This window comes from Dermochelys coriacea, chromosome 5 (genome assembly GCF_009764565.3).
Source record: "Dermochelys coriacea isolate rDerCor1 chromosome 5, rDerCor1.pri.v4, whole genome shotgun sequence".
NCBI lineage: Eukaryota > Metazoa > Chordata > Testudines > Dermochelyidae > Dermochelys > Dermochelys coriacea.
The window spans coordinates 25,282,944-25,309,719 of NC_050072.1; the positions used below are offsets into that span (position 1 = coordinate 25,282,944).

Here is a 26,776-nt window from a genome sequence, read left to right on the forward strand (position 1 = left end):
ATTCTACAAGTCATATATAAATTACTAGAGACCTTTGTTAGCTCTAAGTCTCCTCAATTTGTCTGCTAACATTTGTTCCAAGGTTTGCTTTCCCAGAAAGCAAAGTAATCTATCTGGAAATAAATCCCCTACATTACTGGACTTACGAAAAGGAGTGGTGTGCATGTGCTTTGCCTCCACTGCTCTTAGGATAGACAGTATTGTCCTTGGTTTTTGTTTCCTTTAACTTGCTAGGTGGAGTGTAGCATCTAACTCCATCACTGATAAATTTTATGAATAGCACTATCAAACAAAGGGGAAAAAAAACAAACAAACAAACAAAACACAAATTAACACAGACAAAAAATCCACCACACAGTAAAATGAAAAAGTTTACTCAATAACCTCCTCTTAGGTGTTTCCTTATGTTCGTTAATGATGACCTGCAAAGATGTAAAAAATTGGGCTCATAACTACTTTGTTTCTTTATGATGTATAAAAGGAGCCTGAACAATCCTTACCACTTAAAAAAAATAATAATAATGGGTTTTTTTCCCCTGGTTTTTTTTCCACCTTGGAAATATCAGGAATGCAAGTTCTGGTCTCCCCTCATTTAGCTGCAAGGAGCTATCGGATGTTTCAAAAAATGTATGTTGTTAGTTCTTACACTTTAAATACAAATGACAGCCCTGCCCTCTAGTTAATTTAAGCAATTTTTGGAAAATTTTTCTTGGTGTAACAATATATTTTTAAAACCCTAACAAGTTATTCAAGAGTTTCTTTTCCATCTTCCCTAATAATATTGACCCAGAAGCATTTTGTTATCACCATAGGTTGTATCCGACTGTGAATCAGGATAGCAGCTAAGCCGGCATAGCAAGATATTTGGGGAGGTTTAAATTGGATATTAGGAAAAACTTTTTCACTAAGAGGGTGGTGAAACACTGGAATGCGTTACCTAGGGAGGTGGTAGAATCTCCTTCCTTAGAGGTTTTTAAGGTCAGGCTTGACAAAGCCCTGGCTGGGGATGATTTAACTGGGACTTGGTCCTGCTTTGAGCAGGGGGTTGGACTAGATGACCTTCTGGGGTCCCTTCCAACTCTGATATTCTATGATTCTATGATTCTATTCTATGATTCTATGATTCTATATTTACATTCCAGATGTGCTGAAGATTCGTATGTCCCTTCATGCTTCAAACACCATTCCAAAGGACATGAGTCCATGCTGATGATGAGTTCTGCTCGATAGCCATCCAAAATAGTGCAGACTGACACATGTTCATATACATCATCCAAGTCAGATGCCACCAGCACAAGGTTGATTTTTCTTTTTTAGCGGTTCGGGTTCTGTTGTTTACGCATCTCACTGTTGTTCTTTTAAGACTTCTGAAAGCGTGCTCCACACCTTGTCCCTCTCAGAGCTTGGACAGCACTTCAGATTCTTAAACCTTCAGTCTGAGTGGACTTGTAGACTCTAGAGTTTTACATTGTTTTGTTTTTGAGTGTAGTTATATAACAAAAAAAAGATCTACATTTGTAAGCTGCACTTAAATGATAAAGAGTTACACTACAGTACTTGTATGAGGTGAATTGAAAAATACTATTTATTTTATCATTTTTACAGTGCAAATATTTGTAATAAAAATATAGACTTTGATTTCAATTACAACAGAGAATACTATATGAAAATGTAGAAATACATCTAAATGTTTAATACATTTCAATTGGTATTCTATTGTTTAATAGTGTGATTAAAACTGCGATTAATTTTTTAAATAGCGAATAATTTTTTTGAGTTAATCGGGTGAGTTAACTACGATTAATTGGCAGCCCTATTGTTGATTAATCGCAGTTAACATGCGCTTAACTAAAAAAAAATCAGGATTAATTCAGTTTTAATTCCACTGTTAATAGAATATCAATTGAAATGTATTAAACATTTTAGATGTTTTTCTACATTTTTAAACATATTGATTTCAATTACACAGTATACAAAGTTGACAGTACTCACTTTATATTATTATTATCAGTCCTACTTCTTGTTCAGCCAATCATTAAGACAAACAAGACTGTTTACAGTTACAGGAGATAATGCTGTCCATTTCTTGTTTACAATACCACCTGAAAGTGAGAATAGGCATTTGCATGGCACTTTCATAGCCGGCACTGCAAGGTATTTATGTGCCACTTATGCTAAACATTCATATGCCCCTTCATGCTTCAGCTACCATTCCAGAGGATGTGCTGCCATGCTGATGACGCTTTTTAAAAAAACAATGCATTAATTCAATTTACAAAAAGAAAAGGAGTACTTGTGGCACCTTAGAGACTAACAAATTTATTTGAGCATAAGCTTTCGTGAGTTACAGCTCACTTCATCGGATATATTCGGTGGAAAATACAGTGGGGAGATTTATATACACACAGAGAACATGAAACAATGGGTTTTATCATACACACTGTAAGGAGAGTGATCACTTAAGATGAGCTATTACCAGTAGGAAGTGGGGGGAGGAGGAAAACCTTTTATGGTGATAATCAAGGTGGGCCATTTCCAGCAGTTAACAAGAACGTCTGAGGAACAGTGGAGGGTGGGGAGAAATAACATGGGAAATAGTTTTACTTTGTGTAATGTCCCATCCACTCCCAATCTCTATTCAAGCCTAAGTTAATTGTATCCAGTTTGCAAATTAATTCCAATTCAGCAGTCTCTCGTTGGAGTCTCTTTTTGAAGTATTTTTTGTTGAAGTATTGCCACTTTTAGGTCTGTAATCGAGTGACCAGAAAGATTGAAGTGTTCTCCGACTGGTTTTTGAATGTTATAATTCTTGGCATCTGATTTGTGTCCATTTAATCTTTTAGGTAGAGACTGTCCAGTTTGACCAATATACATGGCAGAGGGAATTCAATTTGTGATTGAACTCCTTATTATAAAAATTAAAAAAAGGTACCATGCTACATCATTATCAATTATATATCTTTAGAAGAACAATGTCTACAGAAGGGGTACTGAGAAACTAGTATCAGATCTCAGTGTCATATAGGATGCTAATCCAAATGATGAAAGTTGCATCCAATTTCTAGTCTGCTATTGCACACAAGAGGATTGTAAAGATTTAACATTTAACTCACTTACATATTAATGCATTCAAAGTCTCCTTTCAAATTTCCTCCCTTAGGCAAAGCGAGTCACACCCAAATGCTAATAAGCTTGTGCTGTCATTCCTAGTGTCTCTTGATAATGCTCAAGAATTCTGACTTGCTCAATTCCCACCACATCAGCCAAGCCCCTAATTTACACCTATGGGTTTTTAGAGCAGTGCCAGTCACCATCAACAAAAAATTGGGATGCTCAGCTCATGCCTAGAGGGCTATACTAGTGTCCTTTGATTGTTCTCGTAGACTTCTCTTTCAAATGCCTCATTCCATGACTATTCAGGCTTCATTCCCTTTCTTGCTCTGTACCAGAAGTCATCAGGGCTAACCTCAGCAAGATATAGAATGCTTCATTCTGGGTTCACCAGAAGCAGTGCTTCCCAGTGCTCCCAGAAGCATTATGTCTGCCTCAGGGAGCTCTGTCTGAGGAGGCATAATTCCTCACCATCCTCTGCCATGGACCATAGTTTAAAAGACAGTTTAACCCTTGACTGCTCTTAAGTGGATTCAATTTTGAATTAATAAAGCCCCCTTACCAGCTCAATTCAGCTTAAGTGAGTCATCCAACCTTTTATTCAGGAGTCCATTCAGAGTCAAAGACAAAGCTTGTTTACATACAAACTTTTCAGTCTCCTAATAAATAAAAAAAAAAAACAGGCCAGATCCATGTGGGATCTCTCTTGAAATGCCATTCTAGCTTGATGGTGAACCATTGATAACTACTCTCTGAGGGCAGTTTTGCAATCAGTTGTACACCCACCTTATAGTAGGTTTGTCTAGGCTATAATTTCCCTAGTTTGCTTATGAAAAGGTCACACGAGACTATCAAAAACCTTACTCAAATTGAGAAATAGCACATCTACTGCTTTCCTGCTACCCTCAAGTTTTGTTACCCTGTCAAAGAAGGATATTAGGTTGGTTTGACAGGATTTATTCTTGACAAATCCATGTTGATTGTTACTAATCACCTTATCTTCTAGGTGCTTACAAGCAGATTGTTTGATTATGGTTTGAAAAACCTGAGTGTCTCTGGATTAAGTTTAGAAGTGTGTGCAACAAGAGTGATGTCATGGTGGGAGTCTGCTATAGACCACCAGACCAGGGGGATGAGGTGGATGAGGCTTTCTTCCGGCAACTCACGGAAGCTACTAGATCGCATGCCCTGATTCTCATGGGTGACTTTAATTTTCCTGATATCTGCTGGGAGAGCAATACAGCGGTGCATAGACAATCCAGGAAGTTTTTGGAAAGCGTAGGGGACAATTTCCTGGTGCAAGTGCTAGGGGAGCCAACTAGGGGGAGCGCTTTTCTTGACCTGCTGCTCACAAACCGGGTAGAATTAGTGGGGGAAGCAAAAGTGGATGGGAATCTGGGAGGCAGTGACCATGAGTTGGTTGAGTTCAGGATCCTGACGCAGGGAAGAAAGGTAAGCAGCAGGATACGGACCCTGGACTTCAGGAAAGCAGACTTTGACTCCCTCAGGGAACAGATGGCCAGGATCCCCTGGGGGACTAACATGAAAGGGAAGGGAGTCCAGGAGAGCTGGCTGTATTTCAAGGAATCCCTGTTGAGGTTACAGGGACAAACCATCCCGATGAGTCGAAAGAATAGTAAATATGGCAGGCGACCAGCTTGGCTTAATGGTGAAATCCTAGCGGATCTTAAACATAAAAAAGAAGCTTACAAGAAGTGGAAGGTTGGACATATGACCAGGGAAGAGTATAAAAATATTGCTCGGGCATGTAGGAAAGATATCAGGAGGGCCAAATCGCACCTGGAGCTGCAGCTAGCAAGAGATGTCAAGAGTAACAAGAAGGGTTTCTTCAGGTATGTTGGCAACAAGAAGAAAGCCAAGGAAAATGTGGGCCCCTTACTGAATGAGGGAGGCAAGCTAGTGACAGAGGATGTGGAAAAAGCTAATGTACTCAATGCTTTTTTTGCCTCTGTTTTCACTAACAAGGTCAGCTCCCAGACTGCTGTGCTGGGCAACACAAAATGGGGAAGAGATGGCCAGCCCTCTGTAGAGATAGAGGTGGTTAGGGACTATTTAGAAAAGCTGGACGTGCACAAGTCCATGGGGCCGGACGAATTGCATCCGAGAGTGCTGAGGGAATTGGCGGCTGTGATTGCAGAGCCCTTGGCCATTATCTTTGAAAACTCGTGGCGAACGGGGGAAGTCCCGGATGACTGGAAAAAGGCTAATGTAGTGCCCATCTTTAAAAAAGGGAAGAAGGAGGATCCTGGGAACTACAGGCCGGTCAGCCTCACCTCAGTCCCTGGAAAAATCATGGAGCAGGTCCTCAAAGAATCAATCCTGAAGCACTTAGAGGAGAGGAAAGTGATCAGGAACAGTCAGCATGGATTCACCAAGGGAAGGTCATGCCTGACTAATCTAATCGCCTTTTATGATGAGATTACTGGTTCTGTGGATGAAGGGAAAGCAGTGGATGTATTGTTTCTTGACTTTAGCAAAGCTTTTGACACGGTCTCCCACAGCATTCTTGTCAGCAAGTTAAGGAAGTATGGGCTGGATGAATGCACTATAAGGTGGGTAGAAAGCTGGCTAGATTGTCGGGCTCAACGGGTAGTGATCAATGGCTCCATGTCTAGTTGGCAGCCGGTGTCAAGTGGAGTGCCCCAGGGGTCGGTCCTGGGGCCCGTTTTGTTCAATATCTTCATAAATGATCTGGAGGATGGTGTGGATTGCACTCTCAGCAAATTTGCGGATGATACTAAACTGGGAGGAGTGGTAGATACGCTGGAGGGGAGGGATAGGATACAGAAGGACCTAGACAAATTGGAAGATTGGGCCAAAAGAAATCTAATGAGGTTCAATAAGGATAAATGCAGGGTCCTGCACTTAGGATGGAAGAATCCAATGCACCGCTACAGACTAGGGACCGAATGGCTCGGCAGCAGTTCTGCGGAAAAGGACCTAGGGGTGACAGTGGACGAGAAGCTGGATATGAGTCAGCAGTGTGCCCTTGTTGCCAAGAAGGCCAATGGCATTTTGGGTTGTATAAGTAGGGGCATAGCGAGCAGATCGAGGGACGTGATCGTTCCCCTCTATTCGACACTGGTGAGGCCTCATCTGGAGTACTGTGTCCAGTTTTGGGCCCCACACTACAGGAAGGATGTGGATAAATTGGAAAGAGTACAACGAAGGGCAACAAAAATGATTAGGGGTCTAGAGCACATGACTTATGAGGAGAGGCTGAGGGAGCTGGGATTGTTTAGTCTGCAGAAGAGAAGAATGAGGGGGGATTTGATAGCTGCTTTCAACTACCTGAAAGGGGGTTTCAAAGAGGATGGCTCTAGACTGTTCTCAATGGTAGCAGATGACAGAACGAGGAGTAATGGTCTCAAGTTGCAATGGGGGAGGTTTAGATTGGATATTAGGAAAAACTTTTTCACTAAGAGGGTGGTGAAACACTGGAATGCGTTACCTAGGGAGGTGGTAGAATCTCCTTCCTTAGAGGTTTTTAAGGTCAGGCTTGACAAAGCCCTGGCTGGGATGATTTAACTGGGACTTGGTCCTGCTTTGAGCAGGGGGTTGGACTAGATGACCTTCTGGGGTCCCTTCCAACCCTGATATTCTATGATTCTATGATTCTATGATTATTCACTCCATTTTATCTTTCCAGGTACTAAAGTTAAGAAGACTAGTCTATAATTCCCTGAGTTTTCCTTATTCCCATAGGTGCTGGAACTAGGGGTGCTGCTGCACTCCCTGGCTTGAAGTGGTTTCCATCACATATAGGATTTACAGTTTAGTTCAATGGCTCTCTGCACTCCCACTATATAAATTGTTCCAGCACCCATGCTTATTCCCCTTTTTTATAGATAAGGCAAATACAGTACCTTTTACAGTCCTCTGGTAGCTCTCCCATCATTCATGAGTAGGGCTTCAGGTCTGTCACGGAGATCGCGGAAGTCACGGATTCCGTGACTTTCCATGACCTCCATGACCTCTGCAGAGGCCAGTGTGGCTGATCCCAGGGCCACCCAAGAAGCTGGTTCCACAGCCAGCCACTTGGGCGGCCCCGCAGCCAACCGCTCAGGCACTGCTACAGCGGCCATGAGGCCAGCTGCACAGACCGCTGCTCGGGTGGCCCCAGGCAGATGGCCCCAGGAACTGCCCAAGTAGCAGCCAGTGTGGCTGGCCCTGAGGACCACCTGGGTAGAGATCCCAGGGACCGCCAGAGTAGGGGTGGGTGGGCGACCCACAGGGCCAGTTTCCAGGGGCCGCCAGAGCAGTGGTTGGTGCCACTCCAGCAGCTGTCCAGGGGACGGTGGGAGCAGTGGTGGGTGGGGGGTCCTGGGGGCGACTGGAGCATCCACTGCTCGGTGGCCTCCAGCAGCTGGTGCCACTACCCCCCCCAAAGCAGCGCCCCCTCCTCCATCCGGCCCATGCTCTCCCCTGCCCCCCAGCTAAGATTTAGTCAGGTGTATATAGTACAAGTCATTGACAGGTCACAAGCCATGAATTTTTGTTTATTGCCTGTGACCTAGCCATGACTTTTACTAAAAATACCTATGACTAATTTTTAGCCTTATTCATGAGTTCTCAAAAGATAATAGTTAATTATCAGAGATCTCTTCAGGCAATTCCAATTCCTTAACTATATTAGGATGTATTTCATCAGGCCCTGCCAACCTGAAGACATCTTATTTGTCTAAGTAACTCTTAACTTGCTGTTTCCCTATTTTAGCTTCAAATCCTGCCCCATTTACACTAATATTCACCATGTTAGTCGTCCAATCACTGCTAAGTTTTTCTGGTGAAAACTGAACCAAAAAGGCATTTAACACTTTGGTCATTGCTGCATTTTCTGTTATTGTCTTTCCCTCCTCATTGAGTAAGGGGCTTACACTGTCCGTGGTCTTTCTCTTGCTTCTCACATATTTGGAAGATGTTTTCGTTACCCTTTATCTTCCAAGCAAGTTTAATGTCATTTTGTGCCATGTCCGACCTGTACCCTGGTCAGAGAAGGCCAAACCCAACCCTCGATAGGGGGTTCTGGCCTGGGGTGGCACTCCCTGCTTCCCATTGGTACCCAGCATCAGTACTTGTCTGCTGGTAACTTGGCCATGATGAGTAGATCTGACAAATCTTAAACTCCCTCCACAAATCTTACACCCTTCCATCTCTGAGGTCCAACCTGGAGTTGTCTCAGGCAACTTCATGGATCAGGACTTTTAATAGGTACATCACATTCACACTCAATGAAAGGACATTCCAGACTTGGTGGAGTCTATCTATGGCTCTCTCCTCTTATCAAGCCCAGTTACCCACCAGACTGAATCCCTATAAGCTAGGACTCTCCAGGGATTTGGACTTATCCAAGAATCACACTTTCCAGCAGTTTTTGGCATGCCCTGGTTCACTACACACAATCCGTGCATTTGTTGGAGAGCAGGCCTGATACAGTTCTGCTGCCCACATTGCCAACAATTCTGTCTCCTGAAACCAGACTGAGGGGACTATAGATTTGGAACCCTTCATGGTTGAGCTTGCTTTCCTCGAGATTCCAAGTCTGAATAGATTAACCCCCAGGAAGTCTCATTACTGTCTGCAGTCATCCACTGCCTCCATGTTACCACTTAAATACAAGGATTTTGCTGATGTGTTTGAGGAAAAAAACCCAAAAAACGGACATTCTCCCACCCCACCATAGCTATGACTGTCCCATCAACTTCTAGCTTGGAGCAGAAGTTCCTTTTGGCTGCATCTACTCTCTTTCAGAGCCAAAACTTCAGGCTCTCCATGACTACCTCCAGAAAAATCCACAAAAGGCATTTATCTGTCCTTCCACATCTCCAGCTGGGGCTCCAATTTTCTTTGTAAAGAAAAGAGATGGATCAGTAAGGCCTTGTGTTGACTATTGGGTGTTAAACAGAATCATGATTAGAAATAGATACCCTCTCATTAATGAGCTTTTTGAAAGATTCCACTCCACAAATATCTTTACTAATATGGATCTTCAAGGGCCCATAACTTGGTCCAGATTAGAGAGGGAGATTAGTGGAAGACTGCCATCTGTACACAGTCCGGACACATTGAATACCTGGTCATGCTGTTTGGACCGTGCAATCCCCCAGAAACCTTCCAGCACTTCATAAATGATATCTTCAGGGATGTGTTAGACAGCTATGTAGTCATTTATTTGGACAACACTCTCTCTTTTCTGAAAAATCAGGCTTCTCATGATCAGCAGGTCTACAGTGTCCTAGAAAGACTTTGCCAGCACCCTCTATACACAAAGCCCAAAAAACGCAAGATTGACCAGGATGCAATAGAATTTCTTGGTTACATTATCTCCTCCAAGGGACTAACCAGGGACCCACACAAGGTGATGGCCATCTCTGAGTGGGCCGCACCAAAGTACACCCACCGGAGCCAATGGTTCTTAGGCTTCACTAACTTCTACCAGCAGTTCATTGAGGGATTTTTCCAGTCTAATTACTCTTCTGACCGCCCTTATGCGAAAAGAAGTCTGGGTCATCTAGTCCTTGGAAGCCCAAACCACCTTTGATCAGCTAAAAGAGAAATTCACCATAGGACCCATCTTGGTACACCCAAACTCTGCTAAACCATTCATCAAGGAGGCAGATGCATCCAAGTTTGCCTTGGGTGCAGTACCGTCCCAACTGGTAGGTCCTATTGGTTGACTTCACCTACGTGTCTATTACTCTCACAAGCTAGCATCAGCAGAGAAGAATGATGATATATCTCATAAGAAACTCTTAGCTATCATGACAGCATTTGAGAAATGGCAGTACCTACCAGAGGGGGGGCAGGTTCCTTGTCCAAGTGCTCAAAGATCACAAAAACCTGGAATACCTTTGAAAAGTCAGACACCTCAACCATCAACAGATCTGCCGGTCCCTCTTCTTCGCCAGTTTGACTTCATTGTCACCTACCACCCAGGAACAAGAAATGGGAAGGCTGACACCCTGTCCTGTAAGGCTGAGTACTTGGAATTGGGTGAGAAAACTCCCTCTATGATTCTAAAGGCTTTCAATTTCATCAATGGCACAGCAGATGACGGCCTAAGGGAGCCAGTTCATATCTTTCAGAATAGCAACCATGTTAGTCTGTATCCGCAAAAAGAACAAGAGTACTTGTGGCACATTAGAGACTAACAAATTTATTAGAGCATAAGCTTTCATGGGCAACAGCCCACTTCATCGGATGCATAGAATGGAACATATAGTAAGAAAATATATATAAAGAAAAGGTGGAAGTTGCCATACAAACTGTAAGAGGCTAATTAATTAAGATGAGCTATTATCAGCAGGAGAAAAAAAACTTTTGTAGTGATAATCAAGATGATCCATTTAGACAGTTGACAAGAAGGTGTGAGAATACTTAATTTAGGAAAATAGATTCAATATGTGTAATGACCCAGCCACTCCCAATCTCTATTCAAACGCAAGTTAATGGTATCTAGTTTGCATATTAATTCAAACTCAGCAGTTTCTCGTTGCAGTCTGTTTTTGAAGCTTTTCTGTTACAAAATTGCCACCCTTAAATCTTTTACTGAGTGGCCACAGAGGTAGAAGTGTTCTCCTACTGGTTTTTGAATGTTATGATTCCTGATGTCAGATTTGTGTCCATTTATTCTTTTGTGTAGAGACTGTCTGGTTTGGCCAATGTACATGGCCGAGGGGCATTCCTGGCACATGATGGCATATATCACATTGGTAGATATGCAGGTGAACGAGCCCCTGATGGCATGGCTAATGTGACTAGGTCCTTTGATGGTGTCACTTGAATAAATATGTGGAAAGAGTTGGCACCAAGCTTTATTGCAAGGATAGGTTCCTGGGTTAGTGTTTTTCTTGTGTGGTGTTTGGTTGCTGGAGAGTATTTGCTTCAGGTTGGGGAGCTGTCTGTAAGCAAGGACTGGTCTGTCTCCCATGATCTGTGAGAGTGAGGGTTCATCCTTCAGGATAGGTTGTAAATCTTTGATGATGTGCTGGAGAGGTTTTAGTTGGGGGCTGAAGGTGACAACTAGTGGCGTTCTGTTATTTTCTTTGTTGGGCCTGTCCTGGTAATTTCTGGGTACTCTTCTGGCTCTGTCAATCTGTTTTTTCACTTCAGCAGGTGGGTATTGTAGTTTTAAGAATGCTTGATCGAGATCTTGTAGGTGTTTGTCTCTGTCTGAGGGGTTGGAGCAAATGCAGTTGTATCATAGAGCTTGGCTGTAGACAATGGATCGTGTGGTGTGTCCTAGATAGAAGCTGGAGGCATGTAGGTAAGTATAGCAATCAGTAGGTTTCCGGTATAAGGTGGTGTTTATGTGACCATCGCTTATTAGCACCGTAGTGTCCAGGAAATTGACTGCTTGTGGGGATTGGTCTAGGCTGAGGTTGATGGTAGGATGGAAATTGTTGAAATCATGGTGGAATTCCTCAAGGGCTTCTTTTCCATCGGTCCAGATGATGAAGATGTCATCAATGTAACGCAAGTAGAGTAGGGGCATTAGAACAACGCTTCCTTAGCTCTTGTCCCCCAAGTCAGCCATAAAAATGTTGGCATACTGTCGGGCCATGCGAGTACCCATAACAGTGCCGCTGACTTGAAGGTATATATTGTCCCCAAATGTGAAATAGTTGTGGGTGAGGACAAAGTCACAAAGTTCATCCACCAGGTTAGCCGTGACATTATCAACGATACTGTTCCTGATAGCTTGTAGTCCATCTTTGTGTGGAATGTTGGTGTAGAGGGCTTCTACATCCATAGTGGCCAGGCTGGTGTTTTCTGGAAGATCACCAATGGATTGTAGTTTCCTCAGGAAGTCAGTGGTGTCTTGAAGATAGCTGGGAGTGCTGGTCCACATAGAGTCCACATAGCCAGACAATAGAGAGTCCACATAGCCAGACAATCCTGCTTTAGAGTGCCAATTCCTGAGATGATGGGGCATCCAGGATTTCCAGGCTTATGGATCTTGGGTAGCAAATAGAATACCCTTGGTTGGGGTTACATATCTTGTAAACATATCTTGTAACCCAATGACTCCTTCGCTACTCAGATCAACCAGACTCTGGAGAATGCCGACGCCCCACCGGCCCCCAGGTTCAGGGTCCTCTACTATAAGGAGCGTATCTATGTCCCAAAAGGGCAACAAAGACTGCAGGTTCTTAAGTATGCCATGATGCGCCCCTTGAAGGGCACTCTGGCCACCTCAAGACCTGGAGCCTAAGCACAAGGAGTTTCTGGTGGCCCAGCTTGCACACCTCAGTTAAGAAGTGCATAACATCCTTTGACCTGTGTGCCCAGACCAAGTGCTCCTGCTCATCCTTTTCCAGCCCCTGTCCATTCCACCTCAACCATGGGATACCATTTCCATTTAATTTATTGTGGAACTAGGCCACTAGACCTGACTCCTGCTCTGACCACTAGGCCTGACCGCCTATGACTCGGTCTGCTGACATGTCCCCTGACGGTAGGACAAAAAGTAAGCAGCCTAATTCTCAGCAGGGGATAGTCAGTTCAGATACCAGATTTTTTTTTTTCCAGATATAAGAGTAGTTAAATACTGGGACAGGTTCCCTACAGGGTTGGTCTAGATATACATGGTCCTGCCTCAGCGCAGGGGGATGGACTAGATGACCTCTTGAGGACTCTTCCAGCCCTACATTTCTATGATTTATGATTCAGGTGGCAAATTTCTGTAAGCTCAGGATAGCAGTCCTGTCACTCACTCTATAACATTTTTCTATCACAAGAGGAAATCCTGACGTCATGTATCAATTGACATCAATTTTGTCATGAGTGCAACACTATTAGCGCATTGTATCATATTGTGAAAAACCATAATGGTGAAGTGAATGGAAATATTAGCTTTCTGTGTTCTGGAATTGTATATTACTCTGCTATGAATATGACATTAATCTCCTTTGTCTAGTATGATGCAAAGAGACCAATTCATATTGGGCATCTCTATACAAAACTTGTCAGCACAGCAACTGTAGAAAACTGTATTAATAGATTCCAAGGCCAGATAGGACCATTGTGATAATTTAGTCTGACCTCCTGTATTACACAAAATACATACTGTTAAGGCTAGAAATAGAATTGAAATACAGAAATTAATTTGTAACCCAAGTACTCTGTCAGTTTTAGCAGTTAGCCTTACTGAAATGGCAGAGTGCTAGGCATTAAGCTAGAGTATTTATAAACAATAATTATTAAGGGACAGATCCTGGTCTCCTCCACAAAACCTGAGTAAACAGATTTTTCAGAGGAAAATTTGTCAGTGGTTAGGGATGGAATCTTCCCCCTCTCCACCAGCTGGAGGCATCAGCACATCTGATCTACTGCTGCTTTTAAAGCTGATAAACTACAGTGAAGTTTAGTCATTGTGCATCCATCTCAAATCTCTGGGAGTAGACTAGTGGGTCCAGATAAAGTGCAATAAAATCAGGGAGCATTGTCTCATTGTTTTTTTTTTTTTTTTTTTTTTACAATTAGCAATGATACTTATTCTACTTAAAATCCCCTTTATTTTATTTCTCTTTTAAAAGCTTTTAAATATATTTGATCAAAAGGCCTAACTATATATTGAGGATCCTGAGATTGTTATTACTGTATTCATAAAACAAACACTCACCAACTGCTATTTCAGCAATTTTATTGCAGCTAACATTCAAAATTTGTTTTATCACTTGTCTTCACAAATGGATATTGCTAGTGTTGGATTCTTTCCAAATTATGTGCCAAAAAGGGAAGGATTTTTTTCTTCCGACAACCTTTTTTAATGAAGAAGGGAATTATGGAGAAACAGATTTTGCTCTCTGTTAAATTAAGAGTGAGAAAAAGAATCAGGTCCAATGTGTTTTAATATCAAACTTTCAAAGTCAAACAATAGTGCAGAGTTCTGAACATTTTGCTAAAGAATAAAAAAGGGCCACATCATAATGTTTTATTTACTTAAACAATCTTTTAGGAAAACAGATCCCCTGACCGCTGTGTTTGCCAGAATTCCATCATCAAAATATGGGTTGGAACCACACCCCCAGATGCAAGGACCACCTATATCTGAATTCAGTGGCTCAGGTCTATATCTACTTCAGGGTAAGTTATTATAGTCACAAGGCAAAGCAAACTAATTCTGTTGGCAATTTCCTGGTTTCCATCCTCTTTCCTGATAAAAGTCACATTGTGATATGTATTCTCAAACATTTCTGCTCCCTTCTCATTTCCTCTGTAGCTCTCATCCTCCTTGTCACTGCTAAAAACTAGAGCTGTGCTAAACTACTGCTTTTCTCTATTCAGCATCTTCATGGGGATAAGTGACGAGTGAATAAACCCTGCATTAGAACTGAAGGAGTTAAAAAGCAACTCTGGGTGCAGATTACGCACCGTAGTCACATCTGCAGAGCATGCTCCAGATAGAGGTGGATCTTAAGAGGGAAGCCAGACATCTCGAAAGGGTGCTGCAAAGGCAGGGAGATGGATCTGCACTGGGAGTACCCGAGAAGGGATGTTGCAGAAGCCTCTCTTGGAGAAGAGGCATTTACCTGCTGGGCCCAGACAAACTGAAGGTGCAGTTAATAGCTTTTCCATTACTCTTTTGCTACAGACCACAAAACTTGGACAGTAGAATGGGTGGTAGAAAATGGACAAGGGAGGGCAGCCTTAAGGTGCTCCTGAGTGCCAGACCTTCAGTATCCCTTGCAGGGCCCTTGGTGGCAACCTAGTGGAGTGGGAGGGCCTGGGCTCCCCTACCAACCTCCCTCTACACGTAGGCCTTGTCTACACTACAAAATTTTTTCGACAACACTCAGGTTTCATCGACAAAACAGTGGAGGTGAACACACTGCAATGCTCCTTCCGCCAACAAAACTCTCCAGCTTTGCCAACAAAATAAAAGCACTTCGATGAGAGTTGTAGAGCTTTTTGCAGCAAAGTTATATCGACCAAATGTTAGTGTAGATACTGTGCTTGGTTATGTTGTTATAAATGGCCTCCAGTAGGAGGTGTCCCACAATGCTCATCCTGACCATTCTGGTCAGCAGTTGGAACTCCACTGCCTTGCACCCTGGTACACAGGCACCCGCCCTCCCCGTTAAAGACCTGGAAATTTTTGAAGTTCCATTTCCTGTTTGCTTGGCATGAACAGCTCAGATCACATCTTCCCAGCGAAAAGAAAAGGAAGACTTGTGGCACCGTAGAGCCTAACAAATTTATTTGAGCATAAGCTTTCATGAGCTACAGCTCACTTCATCGGATGCATTCAGTGGAAAATACAGTGGGGAGATTTATATACATAGAGAACATGAAACAATGGGTGTTACCATACACACTGTAACCAGAGTGATCGCTTAAGATGAGCTATTACCAGCAGGAGAGTGGGGGGAGGGGGACCCTTTGTAGTGATAATCAAGGTGGGCCATTTCCAGCAGTTGACAAGAACATCTGAGGAACAGTGGGGGGAGGATAAACATGGGGAAATAGTTTTATTTTGTGTAATGACCCATCCATTCCCAATCTCTATTCAATCCTAAATTAATTGTATCCAGTTTGCAAATTAATTCCAATTCAGCAGTCTCTTGTTGGAGTCTGTTTTTGAAGTTTTTTTGTTGAAGTATTGCCACTTTTAGGTCTGTAATCGAGTGACCAGAGAGATTGAAGTGTTCTCCAACTGATTTTTGAATATTATAATTCTTGGTGTCTGTTTGTGTCCATTTATTCTTTTACGTAGAGACTGTCCAGTTTGACCAATATACATGGCAGAGGGGCATTGCTGGCACATATCACATTGGTAGATGTGCAGGTGAATGAGCCTCTGATGGTGTCACCATCATAGGGCCTAATCACATCAGCCACACCATCAGAGGCTAACAGGCGTAAAAGTGACAATACTTCAACAAAAAAACTTCAAAAAGAGACTCCAACGAGAGACTGCTGAATTGGAATTAATTTGCAAACTGGATACAACTATCTTAGGCTTGAATAGAGACTGGGAGTGGATGGGTCATTACACAAAGTAAAACTATTTCCGCATGTTTATCTCCTTCCCCCCCGCCACACTGTTCCTCAGACGTTCTTGTCAACTGCTGGAAATGGCCTACCTTGATTATCACTACAAAAGGTTCCACCCCTCCCCTGCTCTCCTGCTGGTAATAGCTCACCTTAAGTGATCACTCTGGTTACAGTGTGTATGGTAACACCCATTGTTTCATGTTCTCTGTGTATATAAATCTCCCCACTGTATTTTCCACTGAATGCATCCGATGAAGTGAGCTGTAGCTCACGAAAGCTTATTCTCAAATAAATTTGTTAGTCTCTAAGGTGCCACAAGTCCTCCGTTTCTTTTTGTGAATACAGACTAACACAGCTGCTACTCTGAAATCTTCCCAGCAGACCATGGCGTCTCCTCGCAACAAACCCTCTCCCACTTGGAGCACACCTGAGTTGTTGGATCTGCTGGCACTGTGGGGACAGGAGGCTGTGCAGTCCCAGCTCTGCTCCAGCTGTAAGAACTTTGATACCTATGGTCAGATTTCTTGTGGCATTTGGATAAGGGCTATGAACAGGACACGCATCAGTACTGTGCAAAGATAAAGGAGCTGATGCAGGTGTACCAGAACGCAAGGGAGGCAAACCATCGCTCTGGTGCTGCACCAAAGTCCTACCATTTCCATGGGAGTAAGGGGTACACTGGGTCTCCCAGGATCACTAGGGGCATTTCAACATCCTCACTGGAATCTCCCGCAATACCACAGAGAAGTATCCCTTTCTATTGATGTGTTCTGTCACAAGATGGTCTGGAGCCAAAATTGTGATAAACGTGCCAGCTATTGCCCCACTGCAGTTAGGAAATCCCATTGCCGCAAAGCCATCCACTATTTCACACACATTGCCAAGAGTCACAGTCCTTTGTAGCAGGATGAAATTAATGGCCCTGCACACTTGTGTTAACGCAGCCTCAACGGTGGACTTTCTGACTCCATACTGATTCGCAACTGACTGGTAGCAGCCTGGAGCTGCTAGCATCCACATAGAGATCATCATGTACTTCACTGAATGGGCAGCTCTCATTTTGGTGTCATTGCGCCTCAGTGCTGGGGCGAACTCCACACACTGTTCCAGGAAGGTGACTTTATGCATCCAAAAGTTCTGCAGCCACTGCTCGTTATTCCAGACTTGCATAACAATGTGACTGCACCACTTTGTGCTTGTTTCCCCGAGCCCAAAAGTGACGGTCCCCTTTGGGCAGCTCTCCATGAATGCCAAAAGTAATCTGATGTTGTTTCTTTTCATGGCAGAAGGTCAGGCAACTCTGATTCCTGTTTAGACTGGGAGCTCATGATATACTGCATGACCACCCGCGATGTGTTTATAACAGTGACCACAACAGATGAAAGCAGTGCAGCATCCATCCTTTCAGACAGATGGCGGGTGCATAGAAAACAGAGGTCATTGAAAAATGCCATGAAACGCAGTCAGAAGCCCATGGAATGATGGAAAGGAAAAAAACTGCATCATGGGACATTGAGCTCACACCCACGCTACACTGTGATTCACTCTAGCTTCCCAGAACTCCTAGCTGCAGATGGTGGCGAGTAACACAGTGGGATAGCTACCCACAGTGCACTGCTCTCACTGTCTATACTAGAGCTCCAGCTATGGATGCACTACATTGCCAGAAGGCACGTCATGTGAACATGTACAAGCAATGTAATTATACCAATTTTTGACTTTTGGTGTAACTTGCATTGACAAAACTGTGTAGTATAGACCCCTAACTACTAGGTGATGCTTACAACTAGGGCTGTCAAGTAATTAAAATAATTAATCATGCTGTTAAATAATAGATTATTTATATTAATTTTTTTGGATGTTTTCCATATTTTCAAATATATTGATTTCAATTACAACGCAGAATAAAAAGTGTACAGTGCTCACTTTTTTAAATTATAAATATTTGCACTGTAAAAATAAAATAGTATTTTTCAATTCACTTAATACAAGTACTGTAGTGCAATCTCTTTATCATGAATGTTGAACTTAGAAATATAGAATTATGTACAAAAAATAACTGCATTCAAAAATAAAACAATGTAAAACTTTTTTGGTAGTTCGGGTTCTGTAGTTTCTGCATCAGAGTGTTGCTCCTTTAAGACTTCTGAAAGCATGCTCCACACTCCATCCCAGTCAGATTCTGGAAGACACTTCAGATTCTTAAATCTTGGGTCAATTGCTATAGCTATCTTTAGAAATCTCACATTGGTACCTTCTTTGCATTTTGTCAAATCTGCAGTGAAAGTGTTCTTAAAACGAACAACATGCTGGGTCATCATTCGAGATTGCCATAACATGAAATATATGGCAGAATGCAGGTAAAACACAGAGTAGGAAACATACAATTCTCCCCAAGAAGTTCAGTCACAAAATGAATTAATGCATTGTTTTTTTAACAAGCATCATCCGCATGGAAGCACATCCTCTGGAATGGTGGCCGAAGCATGAAGGGGCATATGAATGTTTAGCATAACTGGCACGTAAATACCTTGTAATGCCGGCTACGAAAGTGCCATGAAAACACCTGTTCTCACTTTCAGGTGGTATTGTAAACAAGAAGCAGGCAGCACTATCTTCTGTAAATGTAAACAAACTTGTTTCTCTTAGAATTTGGCAGAACAAGAAATAGGACTGTAGGCTCTAAAGTTTTGTTTTGTTTTTGAGTGTAGTTATGTAACAAAAACAAATTTACATTTGTAAGTTGTGCTTTCATGATAAAGAGATTGCACTACAGTACTTGTATGAGGTGATTTGAAAAATATTTTTTATCATTTGTACAGTGCAAATATTTGTAATAAAAATATATAGTGAGCACTGTATACTTTGTATTCTATGTTGTAATTGAAATCAATATATTTTAAAATGTACAAAAACATCAAAAATATTTAATACATTTCAATTGGTATTCTATTGTTTAACAGTGTGATTAAAATGGTAATTAATTTTTTAAATTGTGATTTTTTTAAGGTAATGACAAGTTAACTGCGATTAATCCATAGGCCTACTTACAACAAGTGCCATCTATCACACTAGAAACTAGAAAGTTTCTCAAAAATGGTGACTGAACAAAAATGCACCCCCCCAATCTCATCATGTGATCTCAGAATTAGTATAAACTTTTTTCTAAGCTTTAAGGAAGAAGTGACTCACTCCATTTATATTGCCTTTCTCCATGCTCGGGCCCCAATGTGCTTATCTTGCACTGTCTTGGTACTTTAGTATAGATGTCATTAGTAACTACATCCCATCCACATAACTATGGTTCTCTGTCTGGTCTGTCTCTGTGTCTGATACGCACTCAACCCTATTGTAAGCAGCGTGTGAATGAGCTCTCCCCTGACATCTATTGACACACTGGGGGAAAAAGACTCAGGAGCAGACTTTATATGCATAGACACCTACCCTGGCCAGGTATTCAGCAGACAGAGCTGCTTTGCCAAAGTGATCAATTTTGGCTGCTCTGGGGTTACAATTCACTTTTGAATGCAGGGGCAATGAAATGCTGTTATCCTTAGTGTATGAGTAAAAGGCAGCAGAACTGTACTTAGCATCCCTGAGCAAAGGTGTCATTCTAAACTGAAGCTCACCTGCTAAGCAGGGGGTAGGGATAGCAGCAGCAAGCCAGTTGCAGAAGTAGTACAGGAGGCATTGCTTGATTCTTACCCCCATTACCTTTTAGGGCAGGGGTGGCCAACTTGAGCCTGAGAAGAAGCCAGAATTTACCAATGTACATTGCCAAAGAGCCACAGTAATAGGTCAGGTTTCAGAGTAGCAGCCGTGTTAGTCTGTATTCGCAAAAAGAAAAGGAGTACTTGTGGCACCTTAGAGACTAACAAATTTATTAGAGCATAAGCTTTCGTGAGCTACAGCTCACTTCATCGGATGCATCTGGTGGAAAATACAGTGGGGAGATTTATATACACACACAGAGAACATAAAACAATGGGTTTTATCATACACACTGTAAGGAGAGTGATCACTTAAGATAAGCCATCACCAGCAAGGGGGGGGGGGCGGGACAGAGACAAACACCTACAAGATCTCTATCATGCATTCCTACAACTACAATACCCACCTGCTGAAGTGAAGAAACAGATTGACAGAGTACCCAGAAGTCACCTACTACAGGACAGGCCCAACAAAGAAAATAACAGAACGCCACTAGCCATCACCTTCAGCCCCCAACTAAAACCTCTCCAACGCATCATCAAGGATCTACAACCTATCCTGAAAGACGACCCATCACTCTCACAGATCTTGGGAGACAGGCCAGTCCTTGCTTACAGACAGCCCCCCATCTGAAGCAAATACTCACCAGCAAGCACACACCACACAACAGAACCACTAACCCAGGAACCTATCCTTGCAACAAAGCCCGTTGCCAACTCTGTCCACATATCTATTCAGGGGATACCATCATAGGGCCTAATCACATCAGCCCCACTATCAGAGGCTCGTTCACCTGCGCATCTACCAATGTGATATATGCCATCATGTGCCAGCAATGCCCCTCTGCCATGTACATTAGCCAAACTGGACAGTCTCTACGTAAAAGAATGAATGGACACAAATCAGACGTCAAGAATTATAACATTCAAAAACTTGCATAATGACAGGTTTCAGAGTATCAGCCGTGTTAGTCTGTATTCGCAAAAAGAAAAGGAGTACTTGTGGCACCTTAGAGACTAACAAATTTATTAGAGCATAAGCTTTCGTGAGCTACAGCTCACTTCACGAAAGCTTATGCTCTAATAAATTTGTTAGTCTCTAAGGTGCCACAAGTACTCCTTTTCTTTTTGCGAACATTCAAAAACCAGTTGGAGAACACTTCAATCTCTCTGGTCACTCGATTACAGACCTAAGAGTGGCTATCCTTCAACAAAAAAGCTTCAAAAACAGACTTCAACGAGAGACGGCTGAATTGGAATTAATTTGCAAACTGGATACAATTAACTTAGGCTTGAATAGAGACTGGGAATGGATGAGTCATTACACAAAGTAAAACTATTTCCCCATGGTATTTCCCCCCCCCACCCCACCCCCCACTGTTCCTCTGATATTCTTGTTAACTGCTGGAATTAGCCTACCTTGCTTGTCACCATGAAAGGTTTTCCTCCTTTCCCCCCCCGCCCCCCGCTGCTGGTGATGGCTTATCTTAAGTGATCACTCTCCTTACAGTGTGTATGATAAACCCATTGTTTCATGTTCTCTGTGTGTGTATATAAATCTCCCCTCTGTTTTTTCCACCAAATGCATCCGATGAAGTGAGCTGTAGCTCATGAAAGCTTATGCTCTAATAAATTTGTTAGTCTCTAAGGTGCCACAAGTACTCCTTTTCTTTTTTAGTAATAGGTCAGCAGCCACCCATCAGCTCCCCCGTTTTCCTCCCCCCTGCTCCCAGCACCTCCCACCCACTGGCAGGACCCCCCCCAACTTCCCGATCAGCTGTTTCGTAGCATGTAGGAGGCTCTGGGGGTGGGGAGGAGTGAGGGCACGGCAGGCTCGGGGGAGGGGGGGCGGAAAGGGTGGGAGTGGGAGCAGTGCCTGGGCAGAGCCAGGGGTTGAGCAGTGAGCACCCCCTGGCACACTGGAAAGTTGGCGCCTGTAGCTCCAGCCCCAGAATCGGTGCCTATACAAGGAGCCGCATATTAACTTCTGAAGAGCTGCAGGTGGCTCCGGAGCCACAGATGGGCCACCCCTGTTTTAGGGGTAGGATGTGGACCAGTATGAACTCTGAATCTCTGAACTCTGGGTCTTTGCTGATCAACGACAACCAACTGAGAGTATGATGCAGCAGAGGGAGAGGATAGTGGTGTGTTAAAGGGATATTTGTTTGTTGGACACTGCCCATGCTTTTGAATTGTGGTTGTGGTGTGTTCCCAAATTAATGTTAGATTCCCTCACCCTTTTAATAAGTTTTTTTTTTGTTATACAGAGAGTTAGTATTTGCTAGTGGGGAAGTATTGTCTTTTATAGGCACCCGGGGTGATCGTTAAATTTTCCCTGATTAGTGGGTGAGGGCTCGAGCTGGTTCTGTTGTGTATTATTAAGAGGAACTTAGATACTGAACCTGGTCCTTGTTGTTGCTGACTCCTCCTGGCAAAAGTGTTACAGTATAAAGGGTTTAATATTCTACTTAAAGTAACCCAAATAAAACCGTGTCCCTAATACAGCAACAGCTTTGGGCCAGATTCTACATCGACATACATCCTTACTGGTTACAAGAGCAATGGGGCATAATTCAGGGTAAAACTTGGTTCTTGTTTCATCAGTAGTAAGTGATGCAGCAAACCGTGCTTTATTAAACTGAGGCCTGGAAGTTACAGCCAATAGAAAGGCTAAAGATTGCTGGGGAACAGAATAGATCCCTCAAGAAGGGCTCTGCCTAGCAAAAGTGTGGAATGGGGCTGGAGGGATAGAGGGATGAGGGGAATCAAAACCAGATCCTTCCTGAGGATTAGTAAATGTAGTTAATTTTTAAAAAAACTAAATTTGCATATTTACGCTTCGTAACATTGAGGGTGTAGAAGTACCAAAAGATCTTGACGAAAACTATCAGTATCTTCAATCCAGTAGAGACCATGAAGTAACAATACATAGCATACTTATGTTGCTTTACAAGCTGTAATTAACTTCTGTGTAAATACCGAGGAGGAAGTCAGCCTAGGGAGATTAAACTCCTGAGCTGAAATCCTGCCCCCACTGAAGTCAATGACAAAACTCCCTTGGACTTCAGTTGGCCAGGAATTCACCTTTCGTATTTCAGAGGTGCTGAGTTCCCACAGCCTCTGAATCAGTGCCAAAGTTTTCAGAAGTTGCTACCAGTTTGGCGTGTCTAAGCATTTGGGTGCCCAAACTGAGATAAATCCGACTTTTAGTGGTGCTGACCAATTCCAGCTGAAGCCAGTGGGAGCTCACCACCTCTGAAGAAGGTCTCAAACTAGACACCAAATAAAGGAGGCACCCAAAACCAGTGGCAACTTTTACAAATGCAGGCCTAAGTGACATGCTCAAGGTTACAAGGAGTCTGTGGCTGAGCTAGGCTAGGAAACTTGGAGTCCCGAATTCCAGCTCTGTGCTTAGTCCACAAGACAAAGTTGCTCCCTATTTCATAGTACTCAGTTCTCACAAGAAAGCTTATTCTGATGACGTCGTCCAATTTCTAATCCAAATAACCACAAACATGTTGCAGACATGAATCTAAACTCTGAATTACCACCCCACCCTCAAACACCAATTTTTTCATGTTTGCCCAGGACTAATGTTAATTTATACAACCTGTATTCCTCCAGGTTCCCCTTCTCTTCAAGGTCTGCTTGCCACATATGCCCAGCTGCATGTGAGCTGTTGCTAATCCTCCCACCAGGTTGTTTATCTAGAGCATTTCATCAGAAATAAACAGCCCATAGCATAATTAAATATCAGTTTTAGCAGGTAGCAGTGCCGACATAGAACATGCAGTAAATGATAGCACTTGTTGTACACACACATATCAGGCATCGCTCCCTGCTTAGACTTGTTCATACTGCAGAGGCTGTCCACTCATCTGCCTTTGTGAAAGGAAGTTCCTAACAGTGACCCATCTCTCAAGACAAAATATAAAAGATAGGTGTCTGCAGTGCAGGGCTTCAGTGAGAGGGAGGCTTGATGTAGGAGGGAAAGAAAAGGGACCCATACTGTTTGCTGTAGGTAGGTCAGCCTGACAAAGTGACAGCAAATAAATGCTGCCCCCCCCACCAAAAAAAACCCCACAACCAACAAACAAACAGATCCTACGTGATACCCAGAATACTGAAAATGTGTTAGGGATGGCACCAGGCTTCCACGGGATGCTGGAAGGGATCACTGAATTCTTGAAATCAAGAGCTATAAGTCATCACAGCTCCCTTTCTCCTCCGCAGCTCAGTTAGCTGTTCTCATGTTTCTGTGCTTCCCTTCCACCCGATGCCAGTGTCAGTGAATGCTGAGATGTCAAACACTTAATCTGATCCAAATCAGTCATCTTCTGAGAAACATGGGGGTGCCAAAGCACATCAATGTGGATGTACATTAGGGTAATAATGAAATCATGTAAGATTATTTCAATGCTTAATTAAAAGACCAGTGCAAGTCTAAGTGTCCTTGTAAAGTATAATATCTCTGTCCAGATTATTATTAGCAATTTACAGGAGACAGTTGTCACCTGGGTGACAGTTGTCACCAAAACAATAGTTTTTTCCATAAGCTGTTAGCTACACAGTGTCTAACGCATTGTATTGAGTTTAGCTGGTTTCTGATTATTTTTAATAGCCTATTAACATTAACAAACTCTACCAATCAATCTTTATACAATGATGGACGTTCTTATATGCAAACACACTTTAGGAACAGGTTTAGCCACAGAACTCACTTTTGCCTGGTAATGAAGTCTGGGTTGATCCATGTCAGTTCGGAAGCACTTCCTGAACAAGGATATGAAAATCCAGCATTGGTAACACAGTTAGACAACTTCAATCAATCCAGAGAAAGAAAAATCCCCCACTCTCAAATATAAAACAAGATTCAAAAAAATCTCTAATGTTTACAGCGTTGACTCCCAAGATATTCAGTCTGACGGCTCTGAGCAATATAACTATGTACTTGTACATTCTCAGCCCATTAGAGGAGGAGTCAGTGTTGCAACATTTATGTTCCTTGCTCCAGGCAAAACAGTGATTTTCTTCAGTGTGCAAAATGTCCGGAGTATGACAGTTTTACAAGGTTAGAGAGGTACTTTGCAGTGTAGAAATCCAGCAATTAATTTGTTTTTAAAATCACCTTTATCAGCTAGAAATTATTATGCCTACCCTAAAGTGTATAACTCATTTTTTAAAGTAAATCCAATATTCTTTCAACATAAAGTACTTCAAAAGTTCTTTCTATACCAAAGTGTCAACTCCTTTTTATTTTACAGTGACATGAAACAGCACAAATTTACAGTAATTTGGGTCCTGTTGCATTGATGAGACATCTGAGACAGAAATGAGAATCTTTCCCTTAGATTTCTCAGAAATCCTATGAGCTGAAAAACTTCAGCTTACAGGCTCAAGCTTTGCGTTACTTGTGTAGAACTGGATGACTAGTGAGAAATTTGTAAACATTTTTGCACGTTCTGACCCATCTTTTCATTCAGCCGTATTTGCACTCTCTCTGCCATAAGGTGACTGAAGTTTTGTTCGTGCCATTGTGTGTGACAGGTAAAGTTTGTGTTTGCAGTTTAAATTTTTTAGTTAAAAAACTTACCATGAAATGAGTTGAGTGAAAGTTCTGTAGATCCAGTCATGGACCAGAACTAATACCATATGATTCAGGTGATCCATTATAAAGCTTGAGCAACTTCAAATACCAAATAATCACATGAATACAGTGAGAAATCCATAGGCAAACAATTTCAGGTCATGAACACAAATGTTGCAAGTCATGATCTACTCACAAACAGAAAGAGACTAAACTTGTCAACTAAAAATAGCCACAAAAAATAATTCAACCAGCTCTACCAGTGTGTCTGCAAATTTCCTTCAGTGGCTCCTTATCTAGAAGCTTGCACTCAAGTGGTTCTGATAGATTGGGGATGGATCCTGTGAGAATATGCATCTTCTCAGCAACAAGAAAAGGAAAGTGAAGGACAACTTAACAGATACTTAATCAGCTGGAACAAAGATGCACTGGGCTACAACCAGCTGCTTTACGGCTGCAGCTGCTTGTCTCTGCCAAATTTAGAGGATTAGCATCAGAAAAGCAAGCAGAGAAAAGGAGAGAAATTGTGTTCAAGGGAGAGTTAGTAAGAACCAGGAAGGTGCTCTTGGGAAAAGGGCTGCTTCAGTGTTATGTGGTAGATTGGTGATATGCACATCTGTAGGGGGATTTGTAGAAGGTGGAGTATATCTTTGTGGAATACAAGAGAATACAACCCTAAGGACTTCTTGGTTGGGAAAGATGCTCAGATCCTACTCACTTGAAAAGTCTAAATGAAATCAGTGAGAATCCTCAGACAAGACAGGATTACTCAGCTGAAGACAGGATGAAGATGAGAATTAAATAACTGTTACTTAGCATATACCAAGTCAGTGAGAACTTTAATATTAAAGAGGGTAGTGAAATATTTTACTTAACATAAGGAATGAAAGTGAAGAAGAAACAATATTCAGAATTTCTGCTACAGATCCCCAAGATGCAGACAGAACAAGACTGAAAAGTTACTGAACCAACTCTCCAGGTATCCAAAGCCTTAGGACATTGTACATATGAGGGATTTTAACCACACTGAAATGTGTTGTTTAATAAATTGAGCCTAGCTTGCATCAGAAACGTTTCTGAGTTACCTACTTCATGATGCATAATGTAGAAAATCCAGCCAGAGAAGAATCCATCTTAAATCATCGTTTTGTTAATAAAGAAGTGTGATTGATTCCAGGAGTCTCTGTTATTCTTAGTTATGACAAGCTACTTAAATTCAGCATAGTAATAATATAATAATATATAGTTTTCGTAGGCCACAGTGGCACAAGGGTGTTAGATTTCAGGAGAGCAAGATTTAGTAAATTAAGATATCAAGAGGCCAGTTCTCCTCTCACCTGCACAACTT

General features: G+C 42.4%; 1 protein-coding gene across 2 annotated transcripts in view; it reads right to left on the bottom strand.

The window, feature by feature from the left end:
• PRLR (prolactin receptor) overlaps window positions 1–24,775 on the bottom strand; it is a 165,740-nt gene extending 140,965 nt beyond the window's left edge. For both annotated transcript variants that reach the window (XM_043514970.1, XM_038402011.2), the window contains exon 1: window positions 24,563–24,775. The gene's annotated coding sequence lies outside the window, so the exon portion shown is untranslated. The remainder of the gene's footprint in view (window positions 1–24,562) is intronic.
• Window positions 24,776–26,776: the final 2,001 nt, after the last annotated feature.